General features: G+C 30.6%; 1 protein-coding gene across 22 annotated transcripts in view; it reads right to left on the reverse strand.

The window, feature by feature from the left end:
* LOC143204875 (uncharacterized) overlaps positions 1–20,268 on the reverse strand; it is a 347,752-nt gene that overhangs the window by 231,518 nt on the left and 95,966 nt on the right. For 3 of the 22 annotated variants that reach the window (XM_076417769.1, XM_076417781.1, XM_076417783.1), the window contains exon 4: positions 13,987–14,055. The exons of the other annotated variants lie outside the window; for them this stretch is intronic. The gene's annotated coding sequence lies outside the window, so the exon portion shown is untranslated. The remainder of the gene's footprint in view (positions 1–13,986; positions 14,056–20,268) is intronic. 22 annotated transcript variants of the gene reach the window in all.

The following is a 20,268-nucleotide window of genomic DNA, read 5'->3' on the forward strand; positions in this document are numbered from 1 at the left end:
CGATTAAACCGCTCTCTTATACTGGTAGGACACTGAATTAACTTACGCTAAGCATATGGGTTATTTAATTTACATTTATGACTAATTATCAATAGGCAATAATTTAAAACTCAACAAGGAACAACTGTCTAAAAATAAAAACAGGGTTTTTTGGGATGGTCTCTGCATTATGTGCAGTATAAATTAAAAGGAAACAATATATTCGGTTTACTGTCACATGATATCTTTTACAAGCGAACTATATATCTTAGCTGTATCATAAAAGAAAACTATATAGTTTCTAGATTGTAGCAATGATGAAAACTCTACCAGGAAGTTAACTTGTAAATATGTTGTATTGTTTTTGTTAAAGTGTTTCGTATTTAGTTAACTGTTATAATTTCATAGTTATATACTTAATTTATTCAAGTAAAATTTTTGGTATGTTTTTCCAATATATTTTCATTACTTATTTACTTAAAGCTTCAAATATAAATCAATAGAATTTTTAAATTCAGATACAAGAACTAAAAAACAATTTTATTTCTATAGAGCTATATTTTATAATAGTTATATTAAATTAATATTATTATTAGAGCTGCTATCATTTTAAGCAAGTAACCAGGTTATTTTCATACCATTTAACATAAATATTCACGCGTCATAAAGGTATAACATTTTCCTATAATTCATATTTCTTTAAATTAATTCACGCATTGCAAATTAAGAATAGTTTTGTTAGTTTAACAAATCTATCGAAGAAATAATCTAAACTTAAATTCCCCTGAAAGGGTTAATATAATATTTGCTTGTTATTTCTTTATATACCTCTTATTTCTCATCAAGAGACCGCGAGTAAATAAATAATGGCGTATTATAATATATGCAGATGAGCCCCGTTGTCCAGAATTAACATTAAATAGTACGTATGTTACACTCAATAAAATTATTCTAAACTATTATTCTAATTTGAAAGGATTTGCAACATATGATTTTACTGTATATTAAATCGCATCGGGTACATTTGTAACTAACTTTATGTTGAAGTCTCACTGATGGGCTTCAGTTTTAGTATATGCCATTTCGTCGAAGTGTGAACAAACATATTTTCGGTGCGTTGAAAATATCTGAACTACTACCGAGTAAATCGCTCTTGAGGAAAGTTTTACTATTTTACTCCACTTTGATGAAAAGGGTAGCTGAAGTCATTGAATTCTATCTGAGGCTTACGGATCCATAGATTTCAATGTGTGAATACTGGTAGTAAGAGTAGTGTTTCTGATATAGAAATCTAAAAGCCTGCTTGCCAGCCAAACGAATTTTGAAGGCAAGGAATTGAAGGTCAGTGTAAAACGCATTTTACGAAAAATTATTGGGAGTAGCAAAAGAAAACAATTTTAGGAACACGGGATGGATCTATCAGCTTGGATGTATTATGCCGTATGAATGGAAGCCAAGTGACTTTGGACAACTGCAAAAAGGTTTTTTGCATCGTATTGTTAGTGGTGATGAAAAGTGGATTCATAACGATTATATAAATTGAAAATAATCATAGGGACTTCCTGATCACGCAACAAACATCAACCGAAAATCTAAAAATCTGTATATCGAAGCTAATGTTCTGTATTTGGTGGGATTTGCTTGGTGTAGTATATCATAAGCTACTGAGGCCTTCACAGGGGATCTCTATCGACTACAATTGAGCGTTTGAATCGAGCACTGCTCGAAATACAGCCTGAATACGAGCACAGGCACACCAACATGGAAATACTAAAATAGCCGCCCTATACTCCAGTTTTGGTTCCTTCTGATTACTGCTTGTTACGACATTTGAATAGCGACCTGCCTGAGCAACGTTTCATTTCTTATAATTATGACCAAAAAGCCCGTTCGCGATGGAATCTGTAAATAGCCTGAGAAATGGGAAAAATTAGTGGATATTAATGGACAATACTTTACGACTACCCTATATATTCCGCCAATTATTCACAATAAAGGTTCAAATTAAAAAAAAACTAATTTGTAGGCCAATATCATATTATAAGAAAAAGATCAAGGAAAAATTAACAATATTTTTAATGAAGCATATTAATTTAAGCCACTTCTCAATAGTTTTACAAGACCAAACAACAGTAATACAATTTTTTACTGAGTATAATTTTGTAAGACCATTTTGGGGACGGTTTGAGAGCCGCAATAACCGGAACATCATCGAGATTTTAACAAGATTTTGATGTAAAACCTACCGAGGTAAGCGCAAAATCCGTCGGAGCCCGCCCGGATTTGTTTTCCATAAAACTGGTTTCATTGTCAGACCTTAACCGTGACCGCCAGCATCTGGGTTCAACAGATTATCGAAATATCTAACGCCGGCCCACGTTCACGGTAATCATTAACGTATTTTTTTTATATATATAAAATTTATAATCGATCGACAATCGTTTAGTTTCTCTTCTCGGGTTTGTCCGAAAAATGAGCCTTTTTAAAAATTCTAATTAGTTTTTATTGCTAATTTCTTTATATGTTGGGATGTTCGAACAATTTTGCATTTAATATTAGATTTCTTTGAATAATAATTTATTGTTGTTACTATGCAGTGCTAATACATCAATCATTGATTCATATGAGGTGATAAAGTATTTAAAAGACAGAAAGATAATACTACAGTTCAACTATACTTTTTTTAAAACAATTGTTACAGGGTGCATTACCATACGATTGCTTTCTTTTGTAGTATTTTGTAGGCATTTGGCCATATGGTCCATTGGTACCAACCCAGATCGATTTTTATATACTGATTCGGTTTCATGTTCGAACGCATCAGGCAGAAATCTATTTTTTTAACTGGGATAAAATGAGGAGAAAAAATTTGCTCCGAATTTAAAATAAACTTAAAGTTCTTACAAACTGCTATTGGTACAATGTTCAACGTCATCCTTGGCTCGCATGGAGGGTTTTACTGGACGAACTATATTGAAATCATTCTATTGTTTTGTAACTAAATTACTCGAGCACCTAAATTGGTTAATTGATTGACGTATTTTCTTGCGTTTGGTGCCAATATTCATCTATATAGCCTCCAATTCCTCATATACCATATAAAGGTTTCAGACAGCGTTATCTGTTATCTACGTCAAAATCACCGTCTCTGAAGGATCGAAACAAACTTCCCTAAGTGATTTTACACAGAACTTATGCATCAAAAATGTTTACAACAATACGATGGCTGTATTTTTTAAAATAAAATAATAACTAATTCACAATTTCTGCAAATTTGCTTCTTCAGGAAGTTCAGAGACAAATTTCTCAGTACATAATGCATTAAAAAACTTGTTGTCATTTCTTACCTCAGATTTAAACTTACTGATGTGTCAGTAAAAAAAAACTTAAAAACCATTCTAGAAGGGATACATTTTTATCCATCATAATTACTGAGAAGGTTCTTTGTGGTTTTGCAAAAGCAACTCTTTGTTCTTCTCTGTTCTTCACCATTGCAATCTGTTTCATAATAATAATCGTATATATTGTATACCTTTTCTAATGAACGAGCTTCACTTTGTGGGCGCAGATGGTATGAATGAATCTGTTGCTGAAACTGGTGATGTCTTGGATGATGGACTTGGTTTGGTTTGCCTTTATTCTCTATTGCTTAAACCATTTCTCGATTTTATTCAGATGACGTTGTAATTTTTGATGTATTCCATAATTAGTGAAAAATTGGAAATGAAAAGCTTATATAATTATAATAACAAGTATCGATACAAATGTCTTCTTATTTCTTACATTATATATTGCTTTATTTAACGTTTAGTTAATCATCTAAATCAATCTATTACTTTGTTTTTATTTAATTATTGAAATATTCTTAGTGATATATGATATACTTCTATATGAACTTTATCTTTGGCATCTTTATATAATAAGTGATGCTATTCAAATAATTCGTCTACTTTTACTTGAAAAAAATGGCAATTAAGATATTTCTATAAATATTTTTTGAGGATTTCAGGATATTTTATAGGATTTGTTTAAATTAAAAATTACTTATGTATATAATTCTTATTCGCTCCAATTCGAAATATTTAAAAAAGAAGACAATATACATGCTTATACGAAATCCTTTAATAAAAACATGATCTGATGTCTTGTTTCTCAGGTTCTCTATAAAAGTACTAATTTTCTTTATTACATCTTACCTTATATTCGCTTAGTAAGATCTTAATTTCACAAATTATTTTGTCCTGTCTATTCTGTTGTGTTGGGATCTACAATTATAACTGTACAATTCAAAAAATGTGTAAAAGGGTCGTGTTGTTTGGTTCGCTTCAATATTATGGTTTCTTGTGCATTATCCAGTACTTTTGTTACCTTCGAATTGCTGTGATTTAGTAACACATTTTTATGTTTTACGGCGAAATCTTGAACAAATTCGCAGATCAATTTTATAGCATCGATATATTCTTGCAGTTTTTTGTTAGTTACGTAGAAAAGCATTTGTAATTAATCCAAGAAATTTGTTTGGCAGCTTTGGATTACTAATAGGTTTTATGTATTAGTGATTATGAATTATATATTACTCTATATTTGCATCGCATAAGTCCAAATAAGTTCCAGTTGGGAGTATCTTTCAAGTAATAATTACAGATGTTTGATGAATTTTGAGCATGATCTGAAATTAGCCTGCTTTAGAGATGGATGCTAATTCTGCTTGAGAAATTAGGCATCCCTCAAGTTATATAAGGAGTACCATATCATAGACAAGAAAATGTGGAAGGAGGAAGAATGTTAATTTAGCTAGTAAATATTTAAATGCTGATACTAGCGTTACAAAATAATAATCTCTACAATCGGCCATAAATAACCTTAAACAAATTACCTAATATCTCGATAATAGAACTTTTCTAAAACTATTATTAAATTACCAACAATCCGGGAGTACTCCATATATAGATCAAATCAAGAGAGTTCTTTGCTGCACAATAAAACGTACGAATGGTGGCAGTATGTAAATAATGAAGGCCATTACACGCGAACTATCATAAATTATTCTTTTTTATCTATTTATACCGGGACACACCTCGGTGACCTAGAGATTGCATCGTAAATGAGTGAAATATATCTTCAGGGAGTCGTAAAGTAGGGCACGTCAATGTAATTGGTATCAACGAAATTTGCGTGTAATCCAATGAATCAGTTCATTTGTCTATAGTTGTTGGTGTTTTTCTTTCTTTCAATTTTTTTTTCAAAAGTATTTTATATTTTTGCATTGTCTGTGAGTTATACGAGTAGTTAGTATTTTTATATGAATGTCTTATGTGAATGTCTCTGTTTAACTTTTGATAAGTGATAAATTTGTGTTATGAAATTTTCAAAAAAGTACATTAAAGCTCTAGCTAAGGCTAGAGGATATTGATTTGTAATATAGAACAATTGATATATAATATTCTTTAGAATTAAAAAAAATTAAATTGAAAAAGGGAACAGAAATTGTAAAAACCGTCGAGACATGGCGTTCAATAAGGTGCTATAAACTTCTTTGGCGATCTGATGTTCGAAGATGATAGCCCTACATTTGCCCGTACACTTGTTCGAACCATATAGAAACATTGTACAATATTTAAACTTTTGTGCATTTTTATATTATAAATAAAATTTCGGACTGAAAGGCCACATAACCTGTCAATTAATAAAGAAAAGAACAAAGTACTATATAGGATAAATAACATAACGATGTGCTTGTATTGCAAATATCAGCGGTATCCAGTTAGGAAAGTACAGCATATGCAACAAGCAGCTCAAAAAACGACATGGATCAATATCATAGGAAGCAATCTAAAAATAGGATACTAACACTTTGAATGACTTCGGCATCAAACAGGTAAACAATGATGATCAGTATGATAAGATTTCTATACAATTTATAAATAGATAAGTAATATATATTGAAAATGATATTAGACACTTAATGAATCACAACATGCTTAGTAATATAAATTATGGAAAGTTGCGAAAGGGTTTATATAAAATATAAGGTCAATGTTTTTGTGCTCCAGTGTATTTTAATGAGTTTGCTACTGAAATATATCATATCCGAACAATATTACTAAGCTATAAACGGGTAACAGGTTTTCTAAATACATTACTTGGTTATTTTCACGGCCCTGACTATATAGACATAAAATTACAGTTAAGTATCATTTCAAGAGTTATTAAGTTCAAGTACTATGGGTGTTAATTATTAGTAATGGCAAACAATCTACCATTTCTATTTCATTGCATTTTAAAGAGGTTAAATATGCAGTTATTTGATGATATGAACATCTGGAATGTCTATATACGTTTAGTACGTCGTCCGAGCATCATCCTAGTATCTAAAACTATCGTAGGCATTTTAATAAAAATTGTGATCATTTGATGACAATGGGTGCACTCAAGTTTTAAATTTACCACTGGTAATATATTTTTCTATTTATTTGTATTAAATTTTTTTAAAGTTCTATAATCTAACACGTCAAGTAAAAAGTCGCCGGCCTACCACAGTAAAACACATTTTCTGGCAAAATTAGCTTTTTTTATTCAACCTTTCTACCTTCAAGCCTTATACCCTTCAAGTTGTGATACACTGATTATAGCGACCCTCCAACTTTTCGATTCCATTTTTGTATATTTTGTATTTTTGTGCAGGGATGACTGTCGATTGGACTTCGAAGTGAAATAATGGATGGAGCTCATTGTCACATATCGATGCAAAAACTGGGCTTTATTACGCTTGATCATCTTCAAACACTGCTCCGAACCATCAACAACTTAGCATACCAATCCTTGATGGTTGATTTTGCTGAGGCAGTGCTCGGAAACTCGGCATCAAGCCAAGCTTTTGCTTCAATTGCCTGTTTTCCCTTCAAAAAGCAATATTTTATCAACACGCGAAATTCCTTTTTATCCATTTTTTCACAATAACAAAAGTTGCTTCACTCAAAATGCTATAATTCACAAACTAACGATCCGACAGCTGCCAAATTTATACACGCATCTTTTGAGGGTTCAGGCTAACTAAAAAAATATGGATATAATTCTAGTAGCGCCATCTATGTTTTCGGACGGGGATTTTTCAATTGACCTGTTAGTATATATTTCATGAAGTGTTTCTCAATATTGCCAACATTGCTTGGCATTAAGAAACGGAGAGTATCTATAGCGAATGATGTTTAAAAAAGAAGATTTTTCCTAAATATTTAAATACATTTGATTTCTCCTATGGCTCGTTAACCTGTAACTTCCGAATTGATGGATGATATTACTAAAAGTTTTTGCATATATATTTTCCCACTATTCTCTAAAGTGCATTGTGAAATCACAAGGTAGTGTAGTAAGTTAAGAATTATTAACGTAAATTAAAATAAAGAACATTTTTATTGGCATATAATTGAAAATAAAAGGTTTATGCATTTAATTTTTTTCTATTATACATAGTGTCTATTTAAAATAGAAAATATACATAACTAGACCTAGTCGCTTTGTTTTTTTTAAATTCTAATCTGAATATTTAGAATTTTGCTCTAGTGTACTATCAACAGTTAACGCATATTTTTAAAAAGATAATTTACTAAACAAAAAATAAAAACGGTTGAAAGCTAGTATTCGTTGTTTTCAACCGGCCTGGTGACTAATTAATTAGATTCAAACATTTGCCTATATTACAGCTAAAAGGTTTCACACCATTTTCGTTTTTGATTACACTGGCTGAAATTGTAGTTTTAGTACCATTTTGCGTAGACATCTGGCGTAGTATTGAATATTTTTAATTGTTTTTTTCAGTTAAGGCATTTTTTTTATATTTCAAAATCTCCTTTTACCAACTAGGGGTTATTTGGACTGGACCTGAAGTTTAACGTGGACTCCAAACCATGGTCCTCGGCGTTAAGCCTATCGACTGTCGAGTAACCAACTTAGAAATCATTCCAGAAAACATTTGGTCTTACCCAGCCAGGTTACTGGCGTGACTGGGATCATTTTCCTTGTCGGATTTTGCACTCTGGCGTAGGACAATCACAAATATCAAGCAGTCACAAACATAAATTTATGACCATGCCAAGACATTTATTTTATATTTTTAAATTATCTATATTAGGCTAGTAAATAGATAGTTTTACTTAATTGTGAAATATTAAACATTCCACTTGTTTCGTTTAAAATAGTTGATAATTTAGAATCGCTTTGAACTTTAGATCTTTTAAACCGACATCGCAGTTATAAAGTTGAGAATATATGGGCACCAAAATGATAGTAGTTCAGTTGCTGTTGAGTAATTGACAGATCATTGGTGTTTGGATCCACCGAAGAAGACGTGAGAAACCAGTAATCACGGACTATACCATGTACATTTAAGTAAATATAAGTGTTTTCTAATTAGATTTATATATATGATATGTAGTTTCAAAATACAGTGCTACGTGCAACAAAACTAATAAAACAACTGAACTAATACATGAGGCATTTCGTGGTGTCGGATGATCAGGATTCATGTGATTTATTTAACATTAATAATTGTAACTACTCGGTTTTGGAAGGAGAAGATAGATTTTTTTAGATTACTCTGCTTACTTTGTTGCACCGTATATGTACTAAATTGACAAAATTTTTAACCTTTCTTTGCAGTATCTCTTCTCCAATCCATTAATTTGTTCACTACGTTGCTTCCACTTTGGAAAAGCAAAATAATATCTATTTTCTCTTATGTTGTATCTATTTTTTTACTCATATTCAGTCTCTAGTATACTATTTCTCCTTGAAACGCAGCAATGAATATCAAAATATGTCTTCTATATCTACATATTATACACTTTTTAAATATTTATTTCTGTAGATTTGATTATATAGTGTATCGAATTTTTGGTATCCTTGAGGATCACAATTTTTACTAGTTTATATATTAACTATTTTTATAAATAAAAACAAAAATTTGCAGATATATATGTTTTACATATAATTGACAATGACAAACTAATCCATTGCTCTGTTTATATCATTTTAAGTTCGGATAGACCTTCAAATAAAAAAGGTCTAATAATCATAGTCATTTATATGCAGTCAACCTCGACTAGGAATCCCAACGGGCTTGTTTTTCGAAACAATTAGTCTCTAGAGCTTTGAATCAACTGGCCGATGAACCAGCACTAAGGATACTAACCTTTGAAAGATCATATTAAAATAAACAAATCGCTCTGTCCGAATCTGAAACAGCTCCTAATTGAAAATTGACGTGCAAAAGTGGAAAATACATCAAAACAATCAAAAACAATATTTGTTTTCCAATTAGAAACGGGAGCAGTGCGCGCATTCGCTTATATCATTGTTAAAACATTTCATAGCGTTTTAGTTTTGGATTTTGCCCTCCGAAATGAAAACGTTTCTTTTTTTGCGTCTGTTTTTAAACGTTGTTTCCATGCACCGACCGCCACGTATTGGAAGCCTTTTTGTCGGAATTTCTCTCGCATTTTCTTTCATTGTTATATCGTTAGCCGCAACTGTTGTATATATTTGACGTACATGCTTTTTAATATGACATGAAACCGGTAAAATGAAGAGTTCCTTTTTAATTAAATAATTAGAAAATTGGTTTTGAGAGTTTGTTTTTTAATTTAAATTTAAGGCTTTGTTGCGGATATATTTGTGCAGATATCCAATTTGAGTATGTTCATCGTTTTCGCGAATTTTTTAACCGATTTCGACATAGGAAGAAGTTCTATATTCGGCTGTATATATATATATATATATATATATATATATATTTCAATTTCAATCATTATTTCTTTATTCCTATTTCTCCTCATACAGGCTGCACCTTTACTTGGACTACCCATTGTAATATTAAATAAAATAACTGTGTAATATATGTAGGAAATATCTAACACTAGAAAAAATTATTGTCCCCGCCGGGAATCGAACCCTTCACCTCTGTGTGGAAGGAAATCCTAAAACAGTTATCTACAATATTTCTATGAGGTGTTATACACTATAGTTAATGCTTAAAAAGCAAACTGAGTGGTTTTTGCACCAGAATCTGATTATTTTAGATAAAAATTGGTTAAAAGTTTAGATAAAATTAGGATAAAATCTTTGTACGTGTCTTTGATATTGGAGCATCTCCCTCGATGTCCCGCCTTCTCCCCTTATTATCCTATATTCTCCCCTTACTTATTTAGTTCCAACAGGACACCTCGGAAGTGCACTCTTTCGATTAAAAAAAGCATTTTAAAAATTTTGGCCCACAATTAACGTAGAAATTGGTAAACATACGTTAATATATATATATATATATATATATATATATATATATATATATATATTCTAAAGATTATTACAGTTAATAAATTGATGTCTTGTTATTTTTAATTTATTTGGAACACTCGTCATTTGATCTATGGATCTATAATATATGGCTATGGTTCTGAGTCGTGACATCCAAAACATTAAGGTGATCAAATAAGATAATTTATGTAAATACATTTTATTAAGTGTAACAATCATTGTATTTTAAAAAATACGTAGACCTATATTAACATAAATAATATTTCAAATTATATATAAAAAAACATTGTGTCCACTTTCATAATAAGTTTATCTAACAATTTTTTCCATGTGATGTCCAAAGAAATGTTCGGAGTCGCACAGGTGTAAAACATGTCACCGTGAACCAATATTTCAAAACTTTGCGGTCCTACGAAATTGCTGGGCCATTAATTTCCGCTCTAATCAGAATTAACGACCCAATTAACAAAATTAAAATTTAATATTAATTATAATTTAAGTCATTTACTTAATGTAATGGACGCAAGGATATTTGTTAAATTAAAATATATTTTTTTGTATAAAAATATTTAGATTTTTAATACTACTATACTATAATTTATATACTAATATATAATAGATGGATTAATATAACTGGAGAAATAATAAATCAAAGAGCTATGTTGGTATAAGTTTCCGTGATTGTTTCTTATAATTATTTCTATAATTTTTACGATAAATTTTGAAATCATACTTTCAAGATTCTTGTGGTCTTGAACTTGAGTGGTGTGGGAAGAATCAAAATTACCTCCGTACGTTGAACTTCTGTGAGATTTGCTGGCTTTCATTGAGTTGCAGGAATAATAATGAAATATATTTTAAATAGATTTATTACTTGAATTGTCATGATTTCTTCAAGCTTCAGATGAGAAAAATGACCATCGATCTTTTGATTCAAATCTACTCATATTTCATTAATATATTAAGACTTTTTGATAATCTTCTGAGTAGCACTGTTTTTACCTTACTTTCCATGGTATACATTATACGGAATGGTTTCACAAGCTTTGGGGATATTAAAACGCAATAGCCCAACAAGCAGATTAAATTCCAATACGTCTTTCATGGACTTTACATTTTTGCCCAAATTCTAGGCTATATTAATTTTCAACAACTTCATTGGCGATCTATGCCTTTGGTGATTTTATACCCTGATCTGTTTTATGTGTGTTAGGAAACCACGGACAAGGAGTGTCTTTGAGAAAAGCAAAAATTTTAAGTTTCAAAACTTCAATGTTTCCTGATATAGCTAGGAGTTTTTAACCAACTTCCATCCATCTTTTGTGTTTGCTCGCCCTCCACTTCACTGTACCAAGAAAAGTTTATACTCACTATGTAAAAATTCCAAAGCAACTTTTTTTTCTACGTTTCAAATTTGATTCAACAGAGAATAATCTTTAATCTTCCCAGAATCCTACTGATTGTGTCAATTATGAAGAGTGTACGGTTTAAAATAACAATAATTTTTAATTTAATTTAAACAACTATTTTATTTAATTCGCGACTGTTAAACAGCGAGCAGAAAACGATACTGACGGTTGATATCTATTTTAACACAAACTAAACCTTATGTTTAGACGTCTCACTCATTACATCCCTCAGTGTTAACATAAACAGCGCCTTCTTCATATATATTATATACTACGTAGAGATGCCATTGTTTTAATGGTATATAAGAGTAACAAAGGAATAAGAATCGAAAGAGGCAAGAAAAAGAGAGGTGACTTAAATCATCCCCATAAATAGTTACGTTCAAATTGTACGAATTAACATAAATAATCTCTATATGCCTTATGCAAACTCGGAAGTACCTTGAAATTATATTGAACGTGATATTTTGTTGGAAGGTTAACTAAATACAGTATCAATAAAAGAAATAATCTTGTAGATTTGTAAACGCACTTATTTATAAATATATAATAATATTAGTGATGAAACAAAATTGCATAAATGCCTATTTGGTTTTTGAATACATACTTGGCCTTGAATTTGGAATGCTTGACTCTAACATGCATATGTAAGTATACAACCGACCGATATATATAAATGTACGACCATGCCACAACAGACAATATTCCCTAGCGTTTGTTAATATTGTCAATATTCTATAGTATAATAGTTTAATTGATAGTTATGGTAGGTAGAACCAGGTCATGTTTCATCAACCTTATATGAAATAACATTAAAATGACATTTTTCAAATAAAATACGTTTATATTTAACAAACAAATGTAGTAAAAATAAAATTAATATTATTAAGAAAACAGGAAATTTGTTAACAAAAAGTAACATTAGGAAACAATAGTTATTCTAACTTTGTTATTTTCAAGCCATTTCATACTTTTGTCAAAAAATGACCCGCTTTGTCTTCTAAGAAATGCTTTCATCAAAGACTAACAAACAATAATAGTAATTAATTCTCGTCGCCGAAATTCTAAATTCGGTTCAAGATTATATAATTTAAATTTAATTTAAAAAATATAAATATATCAGGATATAATTCAGTGATTTGAAAATGTTTGTACAGAGTAAATCACATATGCGACAAGATTTACTTTACTCAAATTTGAAGGAAAATACGGTTATGAAAACCATGTTATATGAATTTCAACATGTGAATACTGGTCTCGAGGTTTTAGAATGGAGAGCCAAAAATTGTGAAGATGAGGATTTAAAGGTATTTCTCGACAGAACCATCAATGCGGATCACTATAGACTATAACTAACGTCGAGCCCAGAAGTACGGGAAGAAACGTCCGGAATACGAGCAAAGAAACAACAATTTTATTCTTCAACCTGACATTGCTCGAGTACCTTTTGCAAAACCGGCGAAAATATACTTGGAAACGTTAAAAAGGGAAGTGCTATTCCACTCGCCGTATTACCCAGACCTCCCTCCCTCTGATTACTACTTCTTCCGACATGAATGGTGATCTGTCTCAGCAGCGTTTCACATATTATGAAGATAGATAAATAGGGCCCTATTCATGAATACACTTGAAAGACATATAGCTCTAATATCTGTAAATATTCTGAAAAGATAACGAAAGCCGGTGCTTTTACTTTCAATTGACAATACTTTGAATAACATAAATTGTACCGATTAGATCAAACAGACTGTAATGATGACTTTGTTGACAACTAAATATTGATATAAAAGAAGGTTTAAGGAGTACAAATGTTACTAGTTTCAAGCACAAGTTAATAATACATGAATGACAGGTTAGAAAATTACAAATCATTATGAATATTAATCAGATTGTAGCAACAATTAAAGAAATAACATGTCAAGCTAAGGAGTAATACAGTGATATGAAAATGACTTTACAAGGAAACACAGTACCGAAGGAAATAATATATATGTTTAAAAGGCAAATTAGGTCTCTAATGAAAGTAAAATTAGGCGGATTCGGCCTCCAGGGGTTATCACTATGTAAAAAACGATCCTGGAGCTCTAGCTCATAGGGGTATGGAAAAAAATGTAAATATAATAAAGTAGAACCCTAAAACTATTAAGTAGTATTAAGTCCTTTGATTATATATGCATTAGATGTGCTGTAATGTTAAAATAAAATATATTTTATTACCATAGTTTTTAAATTTTATAATACATTTTTTTCCATACTATTTTGAATAGACTATATATCTGTTTTTTACCTGTACTTTTTCGACTGTTTGTCTACTGCTTTCGAAGTCCGCTTCGCGACTCTCTTAGCCTCTTATCTGCTGAAATATTGACATAAAAGAAGGTTTAAGGAGTGAAAATGTTACCAGTTTCAAACACAACTTAATAATACATGAATAACAGGTTAGAAAATTACAAATTATTGTGAATATTGATCAGATTATAGCAACAATTAACAGTAATGATATTCGAATAAAAGAAACTTCAAGACCGTAAAATATTTTGAGTGTATGTATGTTAGTTATGATTCTAGCCTAGAGCATCTATATTTATTACAATATATTGTTAATCAGTTATTGGTATTGGTGAGACTAGTTATAACAGTTAACACCGATAAAATAATATTAAGTAAGTAAAGAAATAAAATAGCGTAAAATATACAAATAATAAAAGTGATTAAATTACAAATTTATTTATCATGTTTTGCTACCGTTCAACAAACTGCTTTCATTCATAATAAAATTCTATTTAATTGTTGTGTAACATAACTCGCTTTATGGCAAATCGGTGACGTACATTCTAATTTAGTAGACGTAAAATCGTTTTTTACCAAACTAAAAGTTTCAGCTCACGTAGCGCGCCTCCTGCACATGACACTTTTACTATTTGTTCTTTAACTACTAACGAAATATCACTTTTATGGTACAGTGCCGGAAAAGTTCGTTTAAAATCGAAAAGCATATAGTAACAGTAGGAAAGAAAAAAGATCAGTTTTCAAAAAAATATCCGTGACGATTGATTTCGTGAATTCGATTTCGTCAATGTGTTATTTACCGAGATAATTTAGTGATACTTTTTAATTAGCGTTGGGAACTATCGACTGAAAACAGTCGAAACAGTCGATGGTCGTAAAACAGTCGAAACAGTCGATATAGTCAAAAATCTAGCGACTGAAAATATTAATTACTATTTTCAGTCAAATGCACAGTTCCATTGTTTTATTCAATTACACGGAGACGGACATAATTGCTTCAAACAATTAATTTTATATGTACTTATACTTTCCAACGGTAGTATAAGCGAGACGGTGATGGACATATTCCTTCATGTACTAACTATAAAAAAGAAAAGAGAAAAAATAACTCCGAAATACTGTTCACATGCAATTAATAATTTAATTTTAACGAAGTAGAATTACTTTTATATTTGAATGTTCTGTGGATGTGTGGAAAAGAATGGAATTTTCTATTTTCGAATAATATACTAAAATAAACATAGACAATGCACTAGAACATAAACAAAACCTAAAAACCTGGCATAATTAAAAATAATCACACAATAACTACTAGAGCTTTTTTAAATAAAGTATATGGTTTATTTATTATTGAGCGGAAATATTTTTTAACAAAAATTGAGAGAGTATTTGAAATATTACCTATTATTGCTATAAAAACAGCCAAAAGTATTTTACTATTTATCATTACCAATTTTAACCTTTTTACCCTATTACATTAATAATCTGGAAAAATATCGTTCCAAATTGGTGCTATATTAATATACAATATATGCAATATTTATGGTATTTACAGGCAGACTAGCAAGAAAATTATAAAACTATATATATATCACATATAAATCTACGTAAGCCAAAGTTCTGCACATTTTTGTCAAGGTCGCGGCTAGGACGACAGAGCCGGAACGTTAAAAATCAGTCAAATGAAACTAGTAGTACCAGAAATAATAACTAAAAGTACACGACTCAAACAGTCGATAGTAAACAGTAACAAAATCAGTCGGACCGAAAACAGTCACTAGTAAAAAGTAGTAAAATCATTTGAACCAAAAATAGCGACTGAAACAGTCGATAGTAAAAAGTAGTCAATTACTAAACAGTCTATAGTATATTTCAGTCGATAGTTCCCGACACTAATTTTAATCTATTTAAATTAGTTACTAATAAACTAGTTACTAATTAAGTACTGTTTTCGACTGTAATTTTTATGAAGTTGCTATACCTATTCCTTGCGAAATTCTATTGGGCCTATAAATTAATTTTAAAGGATTGTTTTCTATTTGGAATCTTTATTGTGAAAAGTCGATACAACGTATTTAATCAATGTATGATCCCTTGATAGCTTTTTACGTCAAATTTGAGGCTATCCACGAATCGATATCCACCATTTTTTCGTATGTTCATAACAAGTGAAGCACTGCGCATATAGATCATGATACATCTGTCATAGCAAGCAGTAATCGGAAGGAGCAAAGCCTGGAGGAAAGGGCGGGGGAAGTAGCACTTCCCATTTTATGGTTTCCAAGTGTGTTTTCACCGCTTTTGGAAGATGTGGTCAAGCGTTGTTATGCTGAAGAATAACATTGTTCCATCTTGGCTTGCTGTTTTCCAATTATCTTTCGCCCAGTGTTTGGCTTCAAACGCATCTGTTGAACGCATCAGACTAAATGAAGCATAGTTACTAAAGAGAGAGGAGTCAGTGAGGTTTCAACGTAAAGTTGGTTACCTTGTGTTACAAATGCATAAAGATTAATTTATAGGCCTAATATATAATATTACGTAAATTAAAGACCCTATATGTTCTATGTGGCATTTAAATCCCCAATAGCTTTGACCTCTGCGTTACCAAACCAATTTATACAAAAATTGTTGTGTTCCAAAAATGCAACAAATCGAATCTTCTAATGCACTAATTTAAATAAAAGTAATTATAGAAAAGTGTTAATTTATCAAAATATTCCTAATTTAAGTTGGTTTTGTTTTTTTTTTAATTTTTTTATTTAAAGCATTAGTCGACATTAAAAGCATTAAACGCATTAACCAGTTAGCTGGAAATTCCACTTTTTATACAACGTTGCGTTTCAATATTTACAATTTTACTGTAATTTGCTTCTAAATAAAAATATATTTAGTCCTTGATTAATGTTATTTAGTTTACGCTAGTTTACGAAAAAATTTCTAAAATTCCTCCAATTTATACTCATCAATAGCAAAACAGCTTTGGTAACATTAAGTGGTGCTCTGTAAACAAATACCGTCTTAATTTGGCCGGTACTTTTTCTCTCTTCTGCAATATATCCTGGATATATTCATATTGTGGTGTTCCCACAAACTGATTTGTCTCCATTTCTTATACTCTTTCTCTCATTCAATAATAGGGTATTTATTATATCTGTACTACCTCATCCAGTCAGTCTCTGTAACATTCTTCTTTTGAGGTATTCAATTTCTACAGTTTAAATAAGATACAGTTTTGATGCCTCCTTGACAATACCCCGATCTCGCAAAAGGATTTTGAGGTTGGTCTATATATTGCTTCAAACGTTTCGGTTTACTTTATATTTCTTTTCTGTTTAAAAATTTACTATTTATATCAAAAACAAAATTTCGATATATATTTCTTATTGCTCTCTTCTGGATTTTTGTATCATATTGCATCTCTTTAAGATGTCCTGTAGGTTTTCTGGTTTAACGGTTGTTGATGATATACTAATCATCCGCAAGAGCTCCTATTCCACATTTTTTTTTCATAAATTTCCATGCCCTATATGTAGTCGTGCTTTTTTCTATTTGATATTATTGTATTACTCCATGCCCTAATATCATAAACACTGTTGGGCTTAATCTTCTGACTTATCTTAACTCTGCATAGGGTATCAAGGTGTTTGACTGAAGATGTTATTAATTATTTATTACGAATTTTTATTACTACACTGTCCAATCCCTTGAAACTAATGCCAGATATAGTCTATTCAAAATAGCAGTGAGCTCACAACATCAACGTGTTGGAATATCTAATAGAATCAGCCTACCAAATTTGTAAAACGTCTGCAAAATATTTCAAGATATAGTTATTAATCATAACATTTTTTGAAAGTTAATGACATATATATTGTTCTTTATGCTAGAAACAGGAATGGTTATTAACCTCTTAAGTTTGGATTCGGTTTCGAGCTCGATCAGGCACATTGAAGACGAAATTGACAAATGATGAAATTGTGAACAATTGGTAGATAGATTGGAAATTAAAAGACTAAGTTATAATGAAAGTTTCTGAATTTCCAAGATAGGGTGATGAGAGTGGAAACAAATAAAGGTTAGATATAATGAATATAGGATAACTTTAGGAAATCTTTTTGTAGAGTGTAAAAGATGTATGTACACACATATGTGTGTATTTGCTCAAAACATACAAGAGCATTTGGTTAAAATGTGCGAGGAGAGAAAGAACAGTAACTGTTTTGCAGATGCATTAAGGAGAATGCAGTGATTAAATCTAGTTTTATCAAGAAAGATGTATACAGGAAATAACATGTTAAGCTAAGGAGTAATACAGTGATATCAAAATGACTTTACAAGGAAACACTGTACCGAAGGAAATAAGACATATGTTTAAAAGGCAAATTAAATCTCTAATGAACGTAAAATTAGGCGGATTCGGCCTCCAGGGGATACTACTATGTAAAAAACGATCCTGGCGCTCTAACTCATAGAGGGTATGGAAAAAATGTAAATATAATAAAATAGAACCCTAAAACTATTATAATTGCATAATTAATTGTAGTATTAAGTCCTTTGATTATATATGCATTAGATGTAGTGTAATATTAAAATAAAATATATTTTATAACCATAGTTTTTAATATAATAATATATTTTTTTATTTATAACAGTTTAATTATTTTATTTATATTAGAATTTTGTCATACGTCACAGCCAAAGTAAACTAAATCTCCCAGCTGATCTGGCAAAATTGCCACGTTTTAACGCCATCAATTCAGATGATGTGAATTCCCTACTATTTTGAATGGACTATATATCTGTTTTTACCTGTACTTTTTCGACTGTTTGTCTACTGCTTTGGAAGTCTGCTTCGCGACTCTCTTAGCCTCTTATCTGCTGATAGCATGCATGGCTGTGTACCATAAAGTATCCCCTCTATTATTATTACAGTCCCTTTTATCATTATTTCCCCTTTGGTTTATTGGAGCAATGAATCTTTTTTATCAGTACTACGGGATTTTCCCACCTTTCCATATTATATTGTAAACTTCCACTGATATTTTAGTAACCCATTTCCGGTATTAGTTTCTCTTCATGCGGTACTTTCTAGTGTTCTCAGTACGCTATGTAGTTCAGTAATTCTTGTCACCTTTGTGTTATCACTTCCCATTATTGTTATTACTACCAACAATGGAACCTATATAGTAATCCTTCCATACCTCCATGATTTTTTCATCTTCAGTTCTTATATCTCCCTCTTTATCCATTATAAAATAATATAAATACTGAGTATTAGCTGCCGAAGGACCGCATCGTACGAATCACCGCTCGCATATAGAGTTCATCCGTCAAGATCTCTCCCCACTACCCTTCACACCCAATAGATGCCCTTCATATGCAAATTGAAACTTCCAATGCTCTTGCTATTTGAATAAACGTAACATACAATTCTTTTTCAATTTACATATTGCTTTGGATGATGCTAATTTATTACAGATTTAGGCCGTTTTATCAAGCTACACAATATATAACAATATATTTTGTTGCTCAATTTTTACTGGAAGTAGTAAACACAGTTCTTAATAGTTTTTAGAAAAATATGTGTCTAATTATATTATAACTAACTTTTAAATATAGAAAACCTGTTTACGTTATTAAAAAAATATGTTCTACTATGTGATAAATTAGTAAACTTTAGGATACAAGTAAAATAATTTAATTTTATTTTATTATTACAGCACTGGTTGTTTCATGGTTATACTGTAGACCTCGATTTGCTGTCTTATATCAAGAATTATATAACTTTTATTATTTAACCCCCTATTCTTACGTAAAATATCAGTACTGTCTGTAAACAGACAGTAAGTAAATAGCACTAGACTACGGTCCCAATACCTTCATACTTACAATAGCGTTGCTGGCCTTCATGTATTCAACAATATCCAAACTTTATTCCTGAAGGCATATAACTTATGGTCCTCATCTTCAATAGAGTATTAAAGTCTGCTTTATTTCAATTTTGAAATGTAACACCCGAAAGTAATATTAACACATTTTTCATTTTAACCCAAAAAACGTCTTAGGTACTAAATAAACAGCTTCCTATCAACCAAACAGAACCTTATGTTTATTCATAATATAACCGATCACACGTTTTCCTATTTTTCCTTTATTTTTTTGAGGCTATTCAAGAATTGTTAAAAGTTTTGATAGACAGGTATTTTTTTAGAAAAATATAGTTATTAGGAGAAGCAACTAATTTATACATCTAACATTCAGCAATACATTGTAATTTCCT

This window comes from Rhynchophorus ferrugineus, unplaced genomic scaffold, assembly GCF_030347505.1.
Source record: "Rhynchophorus ferrugineus isolate W39M unplaced genomic scaffold, kcgeb_rfMv2 rfM11, whole genome shotgun sequence".
In the NCBI taxonomy this organism is placed as follows: domain Eukaryota; kingdom Metazoa; phylum Arthropoda; class Insecta; order Coleoptera; family Curculionidae; genus Rhynchophorus; species Rhynchophorus ferrugineus.